We start from the raw sequence: 16,972 nt of genomic DNA on the forward strand, positions 1-16,972 counted from the left end.
CATAAGATTTTCCCATAGGCTTTTCGAAGATTGCAAATAATAAGCTCTTTGTTCAAATACAGTTCATTACAGCGTTTTGTCCAACCGGATAATCCTCACTCGAAAATACAACTTTGAGCACTTTTGGATCTTAAATGTAAACGCAAAAACCGAAAAGCTAACATTAGGGCTCGCACATTACAAAAAGAAAAACGACCAGGAATAAACCCAGTTTGATCGGGATGAATAATGAGAGGCAGATATTTGTTGAGACGAGCAGCCAAAATTTTTGTAATTATTTTCCTGTCAAAATTCTGGAGTGCTATTGGTCTATAGCTGCCTGGGTCAGTTTTGACCTTATTTTTCTTTAAGATAAGAGATATGTTGGCTTCATACAAGGTGTTAGGTAGAATGTTATTTTCCTTGGAATTAACTATCATTCTGAATAGAAACGGGGCGAGGATGTTACAGAATTTTTTGTAAAACTCAGGACTGAATCCGTCTGGCCCTGCTGCTTTTCCAGATGGGAATGATTTAATGGCAGAGATGATCTCTTCCAAAGTAAAATCAGAGTCTTAATCTATCTTCGCATTATCACTGAGGCTGGGCGTCTCAAAAGAATTTTAAAAATTGGCTAAATCAGAGGAAGTGGCTGTGCTGTTGGAAGAGTACAAATCACTATAAAAGTATTACACATCTGGTGTAATATCACACATGCTGGGTGAGCTAGGTTTTGCGCTAGCTCCGGTAGCTCGCTCGTCGCCATTCTTGCCTTTGCTAGAGACGCTCGGTTTCGGCATTTTTGAGTCCCGACGTACACTCAAGTTAATCGCAGTAGGGCTTGTTAACTTTTACTGATAAAAAAAAACAAAAAACTCGGTAAAATAACAACTTTGTAGAGGACCTGGAGAGGAGCTCCAACCAAACACGTCTATACCCTAAGCATGCGCACTAGCGCCCCCATGCACAGCCACTCTTACCTGTGTCTGCAGACCCGCAACAACCTTTCATACTTTCACCTTCAGTGCTCCTTACACAGAAGACAGGAGTTCCGCCTCCCCCTGGAGATTTCTCTGACAAGGACCTGTATACAAAGCAATGGAGACAAGTTCAGGCGCTTGCCAAGCAGTTCTGGACACGCTGGAGCCGTGAATACTTACCTTGCTTGCAACACAGACCAAAGTGGACAGTACCTCACAGAAACTTTCGAGTGGGAGATCTAGTTCTGCTCAGGGATAAGCAGATAGCCCGCAACTGTTGGCCCATGGCCAGAGTCTCTGCTGTATTCCCAGGAAAGGATAGATATGTAAGAAAGTTTGAGGTTTCAACAACTGACCAAGGGAATATAAAAACCTTTCTAAGGCCAATTTCAGAGGTTGTTCTGCTTCTACCCAAAGACTGATCTGGAAATTAGTGTATGGCCCAGAAGTTCATAGTGACCTTACATGGGTCAGGCGGGGAGTGTGTTGCCCTTTAAGAAGCTTCACTTTAAAATATCTTCTTTAAATATCTTATATGCATATTTCCTTTGTTAAAATGTGAAATTTATCATTTATTTAATAATTCTACTTTGTGTGTAAAAAGGAATACTTTTATTTTGCATTATATCATACTTCCTGTTCAGTCACTTCCTGTTAGTGTTCCTGGCTCTTTGTGGAAGCCATGTCAGACATGCGCTCTCTCGGACAATCTAAGCCATCCGCTTAAACTCATCATAGAGGCAATGCCGTAAGTTTATGTTTTGCACATTAGGCAAGGCAAGGCAAGTTTATTTATATAGCACATTTCATACACAATGGCAATTCAAAGTGCTTTACATAAACAAGAATAAAAGAAACAAGTAAAATAAAAATAAAAACAAATAATAAAAATGCGTAAAAACAAAACATAAAAACAGGTAAGATGTGATATGAAAGAATGAAGAAGAAGAGAAAAACATGATAGTGCAATCTGTCGGACGCAGCACAGTGCTCATTCAGTAAAGGCACAGCTAAACAGATGTGTTTTCAGTCTTGATTTGAATGTGCCTAATGTTGGAGCACATCTGATCATTTCTGGAAGCTGATTCCAGCAGCGAGGGGCATAGTGGCTAAAAGCCGATTCACCCTGCTTTGACTGAACTCTTGGAACTTCTAGTTTATATGATCCTAATGATCTGAGTGATCTGTTAGGTTTGTATTCAGTAAGCATATCTGTGATGTATTTAGGTCCTAGGCCATTTAGTGATTTATAGACCAGTAATAATACTTTAAAATCTATTCTGAATGTAACTGGCAGCCAGTGTAAAGACCTGAGGACAGCAGTGATGTGCTCTGATTTTCTGGTTCTGGTTAGAATTTTGGCTGTAGCGTTCTGGATGAGCTGCAACTGTCTGACTGTCTTTTTAGGAAGACCAGTGAGGAGTCCATTACAGTAATCCACCCTGCTGCTGATAAAAGCATGAACAAGTTTTTCTAAATCTTCACTAGAAACAAAGCATCTGATTCTTGCTATGTTTTTGAGATGATAGTATGCTGATTTACTGACTGCTTTGACATGACTGTTGAAACTCAGATCTGACTCAAGAGTCACACCAAGATTCTTGACCCTATTTTTTTGTCGTTTGACCTTTAGTGCCAAGGTACGCATTTACCTTGAGAACCTCATCTTTGTTTCCAAACACAATCATTTAAGTTTTCTCTTTGTTTAACTGAAGAAAGTTTTGGCACATCTAATTGCTCATTTCATCAATGCATTGGCAGAGGGTGTCAATGGGGCTGTAGTCATTAGGCATTAGACATGTTAAAGACTTTATATTAGTGATTATTTTGTAAAAAATACAACGTTTAATAACTTTGTTTGCTAGTGTAAGTCCTACTGCAGGGAGAACTGTAGTCTGTTTATGTTATGTATATGTTAGTGGTAATACCTGTCAAAACTCAATTTCTGAGAATTGTTTTGTTATTTTGTTGCAGTTTTCACCATAAATGCTAATAAGAAGAGTGACAGTAAACGATCAAACTTGCTACGACTCTGTCTTCATTGGCTATGGTTTAACTTGGTGTTTAGTCAGTCACAACACACTGCACGAGAACACTACAACTACTGTTTTTACACTCCTCCTTAAAATGTTTAGCATATGTGACTGTATGTGCTGCTTTATGTGTTTCGCTTTACTTCGTGACATAAAAAGATATTGAATGTTGTTTTGTGTCCATAATGGAACTTGCAGGCATGTAGACTTGTCCCTTACGCCTCATTTCTGTCGTCTATTACTAAGGTAAGCAGGCTGTGTGCACACGAGCGATACACTTATTTTAATGTCTGATCATATTACTATGTACATTTATACATACAGTTTTAAAACTTTATTAACAAACGTAAAGCAAAACAGATGTATTTTTCATTTAAAAACCATCCAAAAGGTACGTGGTTCTGTGTGTTTTTGCGTCATTTGTTTATAATATATAGTGTGGATTATAATATAAGAAACAGAGAGATTAACTTTTTGTCATAGGCCATATTTCTAAAAAGAAAGCTAGAACAGTTGTCTGGAGCAGGGTAGTGCTGACGTCACAGGCAAGCGTCCCGAGGGCACTGTAGTCCGTTTATAGCCCTAATGTTAGCTTTTCGGTTTTTGCGTTTACATTTAAGATCCAAAAGTGCTCAAAGTTGTGTTTTTGAGGATTATCCGGTTGGACAAAACGCTGTAATGAACTGTATTTGAACAAAGAGCTTATTATTTGCAATTTTCGAAAAGCCTATGGGAAAATCTTTTGGGGATTTTATCGAGGGAACCAGTTTTTTGCTAGCAGCCGATTAGACTACAAGGTGACATCATGGTTTCTCCATTCTATTGAAGATTCGCTCAAAATGAAGCAATCGTTCAAGAACGACCCATCACTACTGCTGGACCTTTATGCATGCTGGATTTTATGCATGATGTTGTTGCTATTAAATCGTTCATAATTGCTTATTGATCTTTTTGGTAAACTGTACAATTGTCCCAAATAATATCGCCTAAATTACTTTAAAATTTATTCATTTTTACTTCATTCTTTAACATCTAAGTAGACAGTGGTTCTCAACTGTACATGCTGGTTCCTGTCAATAAAAAAAAAAGATGCAGCATAACTTCTAGTGTTTTATGGCGGTTTGACAAACCAACGAATAGGTGCATTACCACTACCTACTGATCTGAAGTGTCGATTGTGCATAATTGAGGTAGAAAAAAACACCTAAGCTTAAACTTAAAAATAAGATAAATAAAAAAATAAAAAAGAAAAAATCTAAATTCTATGCATTATTCCCAAGTATTTCAAGAGTTCCCACTTAGATATGCTTGGCACTTATAGCAGGTTTGGCATGCTGTCCCGGGAGAGAACCCTGAGCTCGGAGATATTTGAGCCCAGGGCTCCCGCTCGGTCTAGAAGCATATCAGGAGAACCGAGATCAGATAGGTCTCGATCGCTCCCCCTTTAGAAGTGGAGAAAAAGGAGGAGATGGGGTGGAAGGGGGGATTCTTCCAAAATGAAGATAAGGAGAGATAAGGAGAAAGTGATCCATTTATACTAAGCTAGGATCATTCTGATTGGATTATTACTGATTACGGATGAGTGGCCAGCGGTGCACAATCATATCACGTGCTCCTCTCGAAATTAGTTTATGAAACTTAACTTCAAGAGTTCCCACTTAGATATGCTTGGCACTTATAGCAGGTTTGGCATGCTGTCCCGGGAGAGAACCCTGAGCTCGGAGATATTTGAGCCCAGGGCTCCCGCCCGGTCTAGAAGCATATCAGGAGAACCGAGATCAGGTAGGTCTCGATCGCTCCCCAAAAAATGCCTCTAGCTCGGGACAGCAGCCGAGTATTTCAAAGAATTTCCCCCAAAAAGCTAGAAAGTTTTTACTATATCCGGCTGCTGGATATAGTAATTAAGGAATGAAGAAAGAGTAGGGGGCTCCAGTTGGAGCAAAGTTTGAAACTGACTCCTGTGGAAGCCAGAGCGAGGGAGGGGGTTGGCTGGAGACTAGTGAAGGGGGGCCCTAAGGGGTGGGCGGGGTTGGCTCATTAAGAGTCAAATATATGCTCGAGGAACACTCCAAACGGAGATAGAGCAGGGAAGTGGCAGCGCTATATATAAATATATATGAGAGAGTATATAAATATATATACTCTCTCATATAGTGAAGGAGGGGGGGGGGGCAGTGACTGACCCCTGCGGGGGTTGGCGCCCGGGGAACAGGGCAAGATGGCCTACTCTAGCAGGAGTCTGGGAAAGGGGATTTGGACAGTGAAGACTCCTGTTAGAGGGTGACGGGATGAGTTAGGTGCTCGAGGAACACTCCGTTAGGAGATGGAGCGGGGGAGTGACAGCGCTATTATAGATATATATCTATGTACAGGTGTATATAGATATATATATATAAATAAAGATTGCTAAGGCCTGGAAGGGACGGTGAGACGACCCCTGCGGGGGTCGTAGCTCGGGGTAACACTTCTGCAGAAGTCAGAGCTTTAGGGGGGGCGGGGTCCGGCAGGAGTCGGGAAATGGGAGGGGGCTGTGAAGACTCCAGCAGAAACAGCCAGGGTGGCGGGGTGACGGGGGGCTTGGATGAAACTCCAATTACCTATGTGGCTGGGGGAGGAAACTGAGTGTTACTCAGGCTAGAAGGAAGAAAAAGAAGAAGGTGGCTGGGTCATGCCCTCGCCCTTGAGTGGATGTGGGATTATGGCTGACAAGAGCCATCTGGGCTTCTTTGGGGGGCCAGTGGCTAGGACGCATGTCTTGAAGGCATCAGGTGACCACCTTCCTAGGATCTGGATTTGTTGCTGCCCTTTGTACTTCTGTGATGGCTGCTCATATTCTGAAACATAGTATGCAGGAAGAGAAGTAATTCAACACCTTTAATACTTTCCCCACACATTTAAAGACCTTATCACCACTTTCAATCAAAAAAGCTGGCGAGATTTATCTTATGGAATATTTACTAAATATTAAAATGTAACAAATGGGGACTTCCAGTGGCGCTATGACCAAGTAAGCAGCATAAAATTGAGCTCCGTCAAAATAAAAAAAGTCAAGTGGTAACTTTAAAGAGCCCATATTATACATGAAATAGGGTCATATCTTGGTTGTAAGGGTCTCCAACAACAGTCTAATATGCATGCAAGGTCAAAAAACACTTTCATGGTCTTATAATCTGCATTTATTTTTACCTAATTATCCCAGCGACTCCTGTATGAATCGTTCAGTGATTCATTTGTTCCCAAACCCCTCCTTAGCGCGAAGCTAATCTGCGCTGATTGGACCGATGACAGTCTGTCGCGATTGGTCGACTGCCTTCAGTCAGAGAGTGAAATGGCCAATAGCTAATCAGCAATTTAAAAAGTAATCACAGTTCATACACGCTAGATAGTGTAGGCGTGGATTTTAGCTGCCACACACACACAAACACACACACACACCTCCGGACGAGAACGCTCCCGCTTCCGCCCGCACCCGCCAGGTTTTAGCCTTAGAACCCTCCCCGTATTCTGCCCGCCGCGCCCGATCCCGCTAAAGAGCGGGGGAGAACAAAACCGAAAATCTGTATAAACACACACACAGCACCAAGCATAAAGCTCTCGCTCGCTCGCTCTCTCTCTCTCTCTCATACGCGCGCGTGCGCACTAACACACAAGCACCAAGCAGACACATCTTTCTCTTTCTCAGGCAGCCCGCTCCCGTCCCAAATCAAACCCGTTACCGACCGCTCCGGCGATTTATTCGGAAATTTATTCCCGCGCCGCAGAAATCTGGCGCGGGGACAGCCGCGGGTATGCACACCTCTAACGTTACCACGGAGCTCCATAAACAAAGCAGCACGCGTCCCGTTTTTAACGTGACTTTGCACGCGATAAGATAATATATCCAGTTAACCTGATACAGTACACGCGGTTACAAGTAACAAATCACAACTAAATACATTTGCAAGCTAGAGTCAACGAGGCAACAACTTTAACCGCACGTACTTACACTTGAGAAATGGAAGAAACCCATCCTGATGTCCATCAGTAAGTTACTGATCCTTCCTTTAACAAACGCAGATGAAGTATTCTTTGTAGCATGTAGCTTCCAGAAGTTTCCAGTAGTTTCCAACTGCTTGGCTATAATGCTGAGGTTTCATCTTTGGGTAGAGACTCAATATATCCATCTGCAATGTGACTTCAATCGACCGGCATGTTTGTGTGCGTGTGTTTGTGGGTGGGTGTGTGTGTGTGTGTGTGTCTGGGTTACTGCGTCAGAGGGCGGGGCCTCAGGTTTGAAATCTCCCGGGTTTGCGCGTGCACGTGAAAAACTTTGTTTCGTTCGTACGTCATGGCGAAACACCTAATGAGTCGGTATCAAGGCGACTCGTTTGAAGCACTATGAATCGACTCTTTTATAGATGAATCAACAGTTTTAAACACTGTATTCTTACAGATTTAAGCCTTAGCTGGATACTTCACTTCACTTAGAGCTGTGTTACACACTACATGGAGGGGAATTTTCAAAAACCCATAATATGGGCTCTTTAATTCCTAACACTTTGGTTGAAGTAAAATCAAGACCATCAACAAAATGAGCTCGACTTCAAGACATAAGATGAGTAATAAACTCGACAATAAGAAGGAAAGGGAGGAAAAACAGAGAACGCCCAGCCCAGTTAGCATCGAGAAGGCTAACGCTAGCAACGAAATGAAGCTAGATCCAGACGTGCTTGAAGAATTAAAGAAACTCCGCAAGGAAAATGAAGAAGGACACAGTCAGACAAAGATGTGCCTCGAAAGAGTGGAACAAACAGTCAAAGATATAAAGGACCAACTTATTGAACACGAAGAAAGAATTGAACGGGCAGAAGAAAGAATAAGCATGGTGGAAGATACATCACGGCGACACCAAAGGGCGATAAAATACCTGCTTCTCTGCGAATGGGATCTAACTGCAAAGTGTGACGAACTTGAAAATAGAATGAGGCGCAACAATATCCGAATTTATCAAGTGCCAGAAGGAAGTGAAGGAAAAGATACGGCGGGATTCGTGAAGAAGTTGCTAGATGAAGTACTTAATTTACCGTCAGAAATTGACATTAAGATTGAGAGGGCGCATCGTTCACTAATGCAGAAACCAACGGACACGACAGCCCCCCCGAGATCTATAATTGTCAGATTTCTGGATGCAGCGGTGAAAGACGCGATCATCAGACAAGCGTGGAGCCAAGGTCAGATTCAATTTCGGGAAAAGCAAATCTTCTTTGATCAAGATTACTCCCCTGACCTTCAAAGGAAAAGAGCGAAAGTCTACGAAGCCGTCAAACAACTAAAGAAGAAAGGAATACAGGCAAAATGTGTTTACCCGGCACAACTAAGACTGAAACTTAGCAGCGGTGAGAAAACATTTTCAACGCTGAAGGATGCGACTACACAACTGAAAGAACTCGACATTGAAATACACTGTGGAGAAAGAGAAAGAATGGAAGAGGAGTTGAAAGAAAAGCCGGGAAATAAAAGGAGAGAACGAGACACAGTATTGTCGACAAGTGACATAAAGGCTTTGATTCAAGAAGGGTAGATTCGGTACTTCAAAACGGGACAATAGTTTTCTTGCTTTCTAAGTAACTCAGGAAGGTGCGTTCCCGCTTGTGTTAGGAGTTAAAAATATGACTATAAATTTTATAACTTTACAAGTTCTGTTGCCATACGTATACAAGTGGTATGTTAAAGTTTTGACGGACGCTAAATTTTAAATAGGAAATGAGTGAAATGCACTCAATCAGACCTCTTATCTTTTACACGTACTTTAGTGTAATAGGGGTTTCAATAGCACTGAGTGCTATATCTTCCCCGGAGAGGATGGACCACGCCTCTCTGCCATACAAACCTGGATTAGATGCAGAACACGTTCGAAAACTGCGTCTAATGGGACAAATGGAAGTTCAGTTCAGTTCTGTTCAGTTTATGGTTATTGAGGGAATTGTTTTTCATTTTCTTTTTTTTGCTCTTTGCTGTCATTTCAAGTGTAGACATACAAACATAAGGAGGAATGCACATCTTAACGTAATTAATGAACATGGAACTATTGAATGTGGTTAGTTACAATATAAACGGAATTAATAATCCTATAAAAAGGAAGAAAATCTTTAATCAGTTAAAAAAATGGCAGTGTTCAATAATTTTATTGCAGGAAACACATTTATCAGAGATAGAACATTCCAAATTAAAAAGAGAATGGGTAGATCAAGTGTTTAGTTCATCATTTGAAAATAACAAAAAAAGAGGAGTAGCGATCCTATTTAGTAAAGCGGTGTGCTATAATAGTGAACAAATATTTAAAGATAAGGATGGGCATTATGTTATGGTGATTGGATCAATTGGAGGTGTAAAGATAACAATTATAAACATTTATGCCCCAAATGAAGATTGTCCGCTTTTCTTTAGAAAAATAGCAGCACTTGTAACAGATAAAAGTGAAGGGATTTTGATTATGGGAGGGGATTTTAATTCTATATTGAATTCTAAACTGGACAGATCACCAATATTAATAAAACCTCTCTCTAAAACTTCCAAAGAAATTACAAACTTGATGAATGAAATGGGATTAGTGGATGTTTGGCGATTTTTGCACCCTAAGGAAAGAGACTTTACATTCTTTTCACATGTGCACCGAAGCTACTCAAGAATAGACTATTTTTGTATACCAAAAGCAGATATATATAAAGTAAAAGAGTGTAGAATTGAACCAGCCACCATTTCAGACCACAATCCAGTTATTATGAAAATTAACCTGGGACTAGACACGCAGTTTAGATATTGGAGATTGAATGTCTCATTGTTAACAAACACTCAAACAAAAAAAGAAATACAAGAAGCATTAAAAGAATACTTTTTAATTAATGATGATGGTAATGTCTCCCCTTCAATATTATGTGATGCAGGAAAAGCCACAATAAGGGGTAGGATTATATCTATAGGGTCTCAATTAAAAAAACAAAGAAACTTAAAACAACAAGAATATGAAAACGAAGTAAAAAGGTTAGAGAGAGAACACAAAATAAATAAAAAAGAAGAATCACTTAAAGAGTTAAAAGAAGTTAAGCAAAAATTAGATGAAATACTAACGCATAAAGCAGAAGGAGCTCTTAGATACATAAAAAGAAATTACTATGAAATGGGAAATAAAGCTAGTAGATTATTGGCTTTTCAACTCAGGAAGGACCAAGCTAGCCGTATTGTCCCAAAGATTAGACACCCGGTGACAAAACAAATTGAGACACAACCTAAAGCAATAGCTGACATTTTTGCAGAATATTATCAACAGTTATATAAATGCCAAGACCAAGAATTAAAAAAGAAAAAATTTTGACATTTTTGAAACCACTTAATCTGACAAAATTATCAAGTGAAAAAGCAAATAGATTAACAGACCCCATAACAGAAGATGAAATTAAAGAAACAATCATTAAATTAAAAAACAATAAATCTCCAGGAGTGGATGGGTTTTCTGCAGAGTATTATAAGGTTTTTGTGAATGATCTTACCCCAATATTATGCAAAGTATACAACTACGCGCTAAAATCACATGATCCACCAAAATCATGGTCAGATGCTATAATTTCAGTATTGTATAAGGAAGGTAAAGATGCTACGCAATGCAATAGTTATCGTCCTATCAGTCTTTTGTGTGTAGACTACAAAATATTAACATCTATATTGGCGAAACGAATTCAAAATTGTATAAAAAATGTAATAAAACCAAATCAAACTGGATTTATTCAAAACCGACATGGAACCAATAATGTAAGAAAGACATTAAATTTACAATCCATAGTGGTAAAAAGTAAAAAGAATGCAATGCTTCTCAGTCTTGATGCTGAGAAAGCTTTCGATAGAGTTGATTGGCTATTTTTAGAGCAAACACTGATAGAAATGGGTTTTGGAGAAAAATTTGTGGAATGGTTCAACATATTATATAAAGAATCAAAATTAGGAATAAGGGTGAACGGTCAGTGTTCCAAATTCTTTGGGGTAGAAAGAGGAGTTAGACAAGGGGACTCTCTGTCTCCTGCTTTATTTGCTTTAAGTATCGAACCATTAGCAGAAGCCATACGTCAGAATACAGCCATTCTAGGAATAGAAGATTAAGGGAGATCGGTTCATAAAATAGCATTGTTTGCAGACGATGTATTGTTCTACATAGAAAACCCATCCCATTCCATTCCCCCACTTATGCAGTGTTTGCATGAACATGGACTAGTCTCAGGGTATAAAATCAATGTAAATAAATCTGAAGCCATGATGGTTTCTGGGGTTTGGCCTCCTCAGTTTAATGAGCAGGTTTCGTTTCATTGGTCAAAGAAAGGATTTAGGTACCTGAGTATCATTCTTACCCCCAAACCTAGACAGCTTTTCGACGCAAATTATACAAATCTAATAAAACAAGTTAAAAATGATTTAAAAAGATGGGAGCTTCTTCCTCTCTCATTACTGGGTAGAATTGAGGTAATAAGAATGAACATACTACCCAGATTTCTTTTTTTGTTCCAGTCTCTCCCAGTAAATGTGCCTGTCTCAGAATTTAATTCGTTAGATAAAATATTTGGAAAATTCATATGGCAGAAAAAGAAAGCTAGGATAAAATATAAAACATTGCTTTTATCAAAAGATAAAGGAGGTTTAGGCTTACCAAATCTAAAATATTACTACTGGGCAGCTCAATTAACCGCAATAGTAGCTTGGATTAAAAATAATAAAGAATCAAGATGGGTCAAAATTGAACAAAGCACAATAAAAGAGACATCACTGTCCGTTCTACCTTTTATAAATGTAAAACAGGCTCCAAAAATTAAAATAGATAACCAATGGATAAAACATACTCTAAAAATTTGGAATAAAATAAAAAAAAATGTTTGGAGGTCCAGAATCTATATCCAGGGCCATGCCTATAGTAGGAAACATTGAGTTTCTCCCATCTGTGTGGGATGGTGGATTTCGAATATGGGCAGATAAAGGTCTTATAACAATAAATCAGTTATTCGTTGGAAAAGAAATTAAATCATTCTCACAACTCCAAGAACAATTTAATATTTCACCAAAAGATATGTATAGGTTCTTCCAAATAAGACATTACATTACAAACCATAAAGAAAAAGCTCTAATCATGCAAGAACCAAATAAAATAGAGGAATACTTCATAAATATTACAGAAAAAAACACTCCAGCTAAAAATCCCGTCTCCCATTTATACAAAAGATTACTAAATAATACTGTACAAAATACCGATCACGTTAAAGGAAAATGGGAACTAGAACTAAATACCATAATCGAGGATGAGGTCTGGACTGAGTTATGTGAAGGATGTCATAAAGGAATTAATAGTCAATTGTGGAAAGAATTTGATTGGAAAGTAAAAATGAGGTACTTTAATACTCCTTTTGTAATTTCTACATACGTAAAAGGACCATCGGTAGCTTTGTGTTGGAGAAAATGTGATAAAATTGGAGACCATACCCACATTTTTTGGGACTGTCCTACGATTCAAGAGTTTTGGAAAAATGTTAAAAAAGAAATAGATAATATATTAGATAGGGAGATATCCCTCGATCCAGTTGTGTGTTTACTGGGAGCACTGCCCAAAGAGATGTTTGATAAGGAAGCAAGATTTGTCCTAAGGATATTATTACTGGTTGCAAAAAAAATGATAACAGTACATTGGATGTAAGAAAGTTCTCCAAAAGTGTCTCAGTGGATTCAGAGACTTAAACAGGTCTATATAATGGAAAAAATAACTGCATGTCTACAGATGAAAACTGATATTTTTCTAAGGAGGTGGAAAAGTATTACGACATATTTGGATATGTATATTTAGAGATTGCTTAACCTCACCTTAACATGACTGTTATTTGATGTATTTATGCAATACAATGTAACTTGATGTACAGATGTATCCCCTGGAAAGTAATTATGATGGCAACACCTTTTATTTTAATTTTTTTATTTTCTTCTTTATTTTTTATTATTATAATTTCATTATTTATTTATTTATTTATTTTTTTTTAGGTACCCCCTCATGTGTAAGGGGTAAAAAATTTTGGGGAAGGGGTTGTTCTGTAAAATAAATATATAGAAAAATCTTAAATAAAAAGTTTAAAAAAAAAATGTAACAAATGAATCCAACTAAACATTTGAATACAGAAACATGTATATTAAAATCTAGCCGATTCGACAGGTTGTCACCTATAGAGCTGCAGACTGATAATGTTGCAGTAAACAAGCGGCAAGCTGTCAAACCTTAGTAGAATTTTACTGATTACGTAACTACCTAGTATCCTGATATTCACGGCTTCAATACAGTCAAACTTTAGCATACGATGATACCTTGTACAACAATAAATGTATTACCTTGTAAAGGAATCTAAGACTTTCTAATACTTTAAGCCCTCAAACTCCTCTATATTGACTTATCAGCCCCCAACACCTTCTGATACTCCGGAGACACCCTGTGTAAGAGTGACTGGGAGTTGATATGGGGGATACCTGTGGAGCAAAGAACTGCTATAAGCATCTCTAAATCAGAATCGTGTGACAGGGCGGTTGTGTCATATATAAATGGGAAGAAGAGAGGGGGGGAATGAGGCTCGGCGGAGCGACTCTGCTATAGCGGAAGTACAAATGATAGTCAGCATTGGAGCGTTATGAGTGCTAAATATTGTCAATAGTGATATGAAGAGTAAATGGGGCGGGGGGGATATGTGAATATGGTATCAAGGGTGTGGGCTGTATGGGCAGACAGTATCTTTGCGAAGAGTGTAAATGCATTAGGAATGGATAAAGAGTGTGATGGGTTGAAGGAGGGCAGTTTCAGGAGCTGGCAGTCTTGAACTCTAAAATGGAAAACAAGAGAGAATTAGAAATGAAATCTTAGCAACATGGCACGTGTACAGCAGACATGATTAATTGTATTGGCTGATATTCGTGGGAGGTGTCTTCATAAGTGTATGGATGATTGTGAATGGAAGCGCCTTTGTTAATGCATGTTCCAATACTTAATGTCACAATGTGCCAGGGTTGTAGAAGTGGGCATTTGTCCTCCTGCAGGGTGGTAATTAGAAGGAGAACTGAGCGTATGGGGTGTTTCTATGCTGGAAGTCCTGGAAACCTCTTGGAGGGCTGGTGAGATGATGATGGAGTGGAGTTTAAACCCCTTACTGATATAGAAGTTTTTAAAACTCGAATGTATTTAACACAAAGTATAAGTATGAAAGGCTACTCCATGGCCAGAAATGTCCTCCTCTTGTTTGTTGCAGTCAAGAAGGAAATTGTTTTCTTACTGTCATTATAAACTGACTGACGTTCAGGTGTATTGATATGAGAGTCACAATTGGCGTGATACAAAAGGGTTACTGCTTGATGTGTAGGTTGTCTATCACTTGCTGGGAAATACTCATTTCATAATTTTATTTTAAAAAAAAAATTTTCTCACTTAAAAAACGATGTTGCCACTTAATAGGAACTGTGTGAATGTAATGTAATGTAATGTCAAGAGTTCAGAGTGCAAAGGCCGACGGCCATTTTGTAGATCAGATCGCTACAATGTTTATGCATGAAAGTATGGCTCCACTCTCACCAGCAGGTGTTGTGGACATATGTTTATGGATTAGATTGCCTTGTCATTTGCCTTCGAACTATTTCAGCTGTCGGAATGTTATGGATCTGCTGACCAGCGGGAGGCTGAGAGGTGAGTTCTTCATTTAAAGCGTTCTATTCACGCTCATCTCGCCAGACTTCCCTTTAAAGCATGCACGTTACCGAAAGTGGACCGCTAACGTTAGGTAATCAGTGAGTTCGGCTTCATTCCGGTGGCTTGAATCGCCGGCGTCATAAGTTTAGACGAAGTTGTGGCTTGTGTAGTGAGGGGCAGATGAAGTAGAAGATGGAAGAGTTGATATGCCGGCTTCTTGCGGGGATTCTGGCTCGATTGCTGGCGAGGCAGCTGCTAGAGTTTGAGGAGAGCGGGGTTCTGGTTGGAGAAGTTGTTGTTGTTGATTGTTTGTTCTTCCATGCCAGAAGGTTGAATGATGCTGAAGCGTAGTTTAAATGCTGGAGCGTTTGTAGCGGGAAGCATTCTTCCAAAATGAAGATGAGGAGAAAGTGATCCATTTATACTAGGCTAGGATCATTCTGATTGGATTATTACTGATTACGGATGAGTGGCCAGCGGTGCACAATCATATCACGTGCTCCTCTCGAAATTAGTTTATGAAACTTCACTTCATGAACACTTCATGAATTCTTGATTGTCTAAGCCCATTACCTAGCAAAACTCTTAAAGAAATTACCTCAACTTCCAGCTGCCCTAATTCTTGGATTAACTGAAACCTTTCTTTTCATAAGCAGGACATTCTAAAATGTTTCTAATTCTTCGCAATTATCACACTTCCCTGATTCATGTTTTTCTATTTTATACAGGCTGTAATTTATTGATATTACCAATCATTATTCTTGTAATGATGACATATTTCTTCCTATATCTGTACCTTTTCCTCTTGTTTCCAACATAGTCCTGAATTTGGTACAGATGTCTTCCTTTAGTTTCATTGCTCTACATCTATTGCCACTTCCTATATATTTCAACTGCAATCATTTTTTTAAATTCTGTTTTACTTAAAGCTAATTTAATTTTTATTTGCAAATTATTTAAAGCTTTTTTTAGCTAGCAAATTAGCTTCCTCATTCCCATCTACACCAACGTGTGTTGGTACCTAGAGAAAGTAAAAAAAATTTAATTTAATTTTTTTGCTGTTTGAAACAACTAACACTCATTTGGGGGATGGTGGCACACTAGCGGGGGGGGTCTTTGGAACGACCGCTGGGAAACACAAACACTCAATTGGGGGATGGTGGGTCTCTAGCAGGGGGGGGTCTTTGGAACGACCGCTGGCAAACGCAGTGGATGAGCTCACCGGGGGCGTTGGTTAGACCCAGGGGAGAGCCCACCAAGCAATGCCCGGATAGAGACCACTCTCCCCGGCGTGTCCCGCGCCTGGAGGTGCTAGCGAGACCCTGAGTTTCGCTGACCTGCTGTCGAGGTTTTGACAACAGACAGAAATAGAGGACTTGATATAGATATATTGATATACTTGAATAGAGTGCAATTTCTGATTTAGCGGTTGAACGAACCAAGGGTCTAAAGAGGGCCCCGTTGCCCCAAGACAAGCGATCGAACCCGGGCAAGGCCAGTGGGCTGAACACCATGGGAGTCAGGGGTCCATGGCTGAGCTGCCAACCTGCGCCCCAGCGTTCGTCCCCCCGCAGGCCAGCGCGGGCTTTCCCCCGGAGAGTGGGTGTACCTCGGGCAGTGCGCGCAGGGCACAGAGCCCCCCTGGATGTCAGAGGCTCCAGGCCAGGGAGTGGAGCTGGGCTTTCCCCCGGAGAGTGGGTGTACCTCGGGCAGTGCGCGCAGGGCACAGAGCCCCCCTGGATGTCAGAGGCTCCAGGCCAGGGAGTGGAGCTGGGCTTTCCCCCGGAGAGTGGGTGTACCTCGGGCAGTGCGCGCCGGGCACAGGGCCCCCCTGGATGTCAGAGGCTCCAGGCGAGGGAGTGGAGCTGGGCTTTCCCCCTTGGAGAGTGTGTGTACCTCAGGCAGTGCGCGCAGGGCACAGGGCCCCCCTGGATGTCAGAGGCTCCATCAATGGTTCACCAGCGGCACATCTTTACGCATCTAGCGCCAAGGTTCAACAGGAAAACGTTATGCCTGGCGCTAACCGGGGCGTTAATTAGACCCAGGCCCGAGCCCACCAAACCATGCCCGACAGGAGACCACCCTTCCCGGCCTACTTGTCGGGACGTCCCGCGCCTGGAGGTATTTGCCCGACACCAACAATCTCTGACCTGCCATCAGGGTTTTGGGAAAGGCGACAATTTACGGACTTAGTCTCTGTCAGTCTAGTCGCCAGACCCCACAGTGACTGATCGATAGGAGCAAGTGTGACGCTC

The sequence above is a fragment of the Danio rerio genome, chromosome 16 (assembly GCF_052040795.2).
Source record: "Danio rerio strain M-AB ecotype USA chromosome 16, GRCz13ab, whole genome shotgun sequence".
Classification (NCBI taxonomy): domain Eukaryota; kingdom Metazoa; phylum Chordata; class Actinopteri; order Cypriniformes; family Danionidae; genus Danio; species Danio rerio.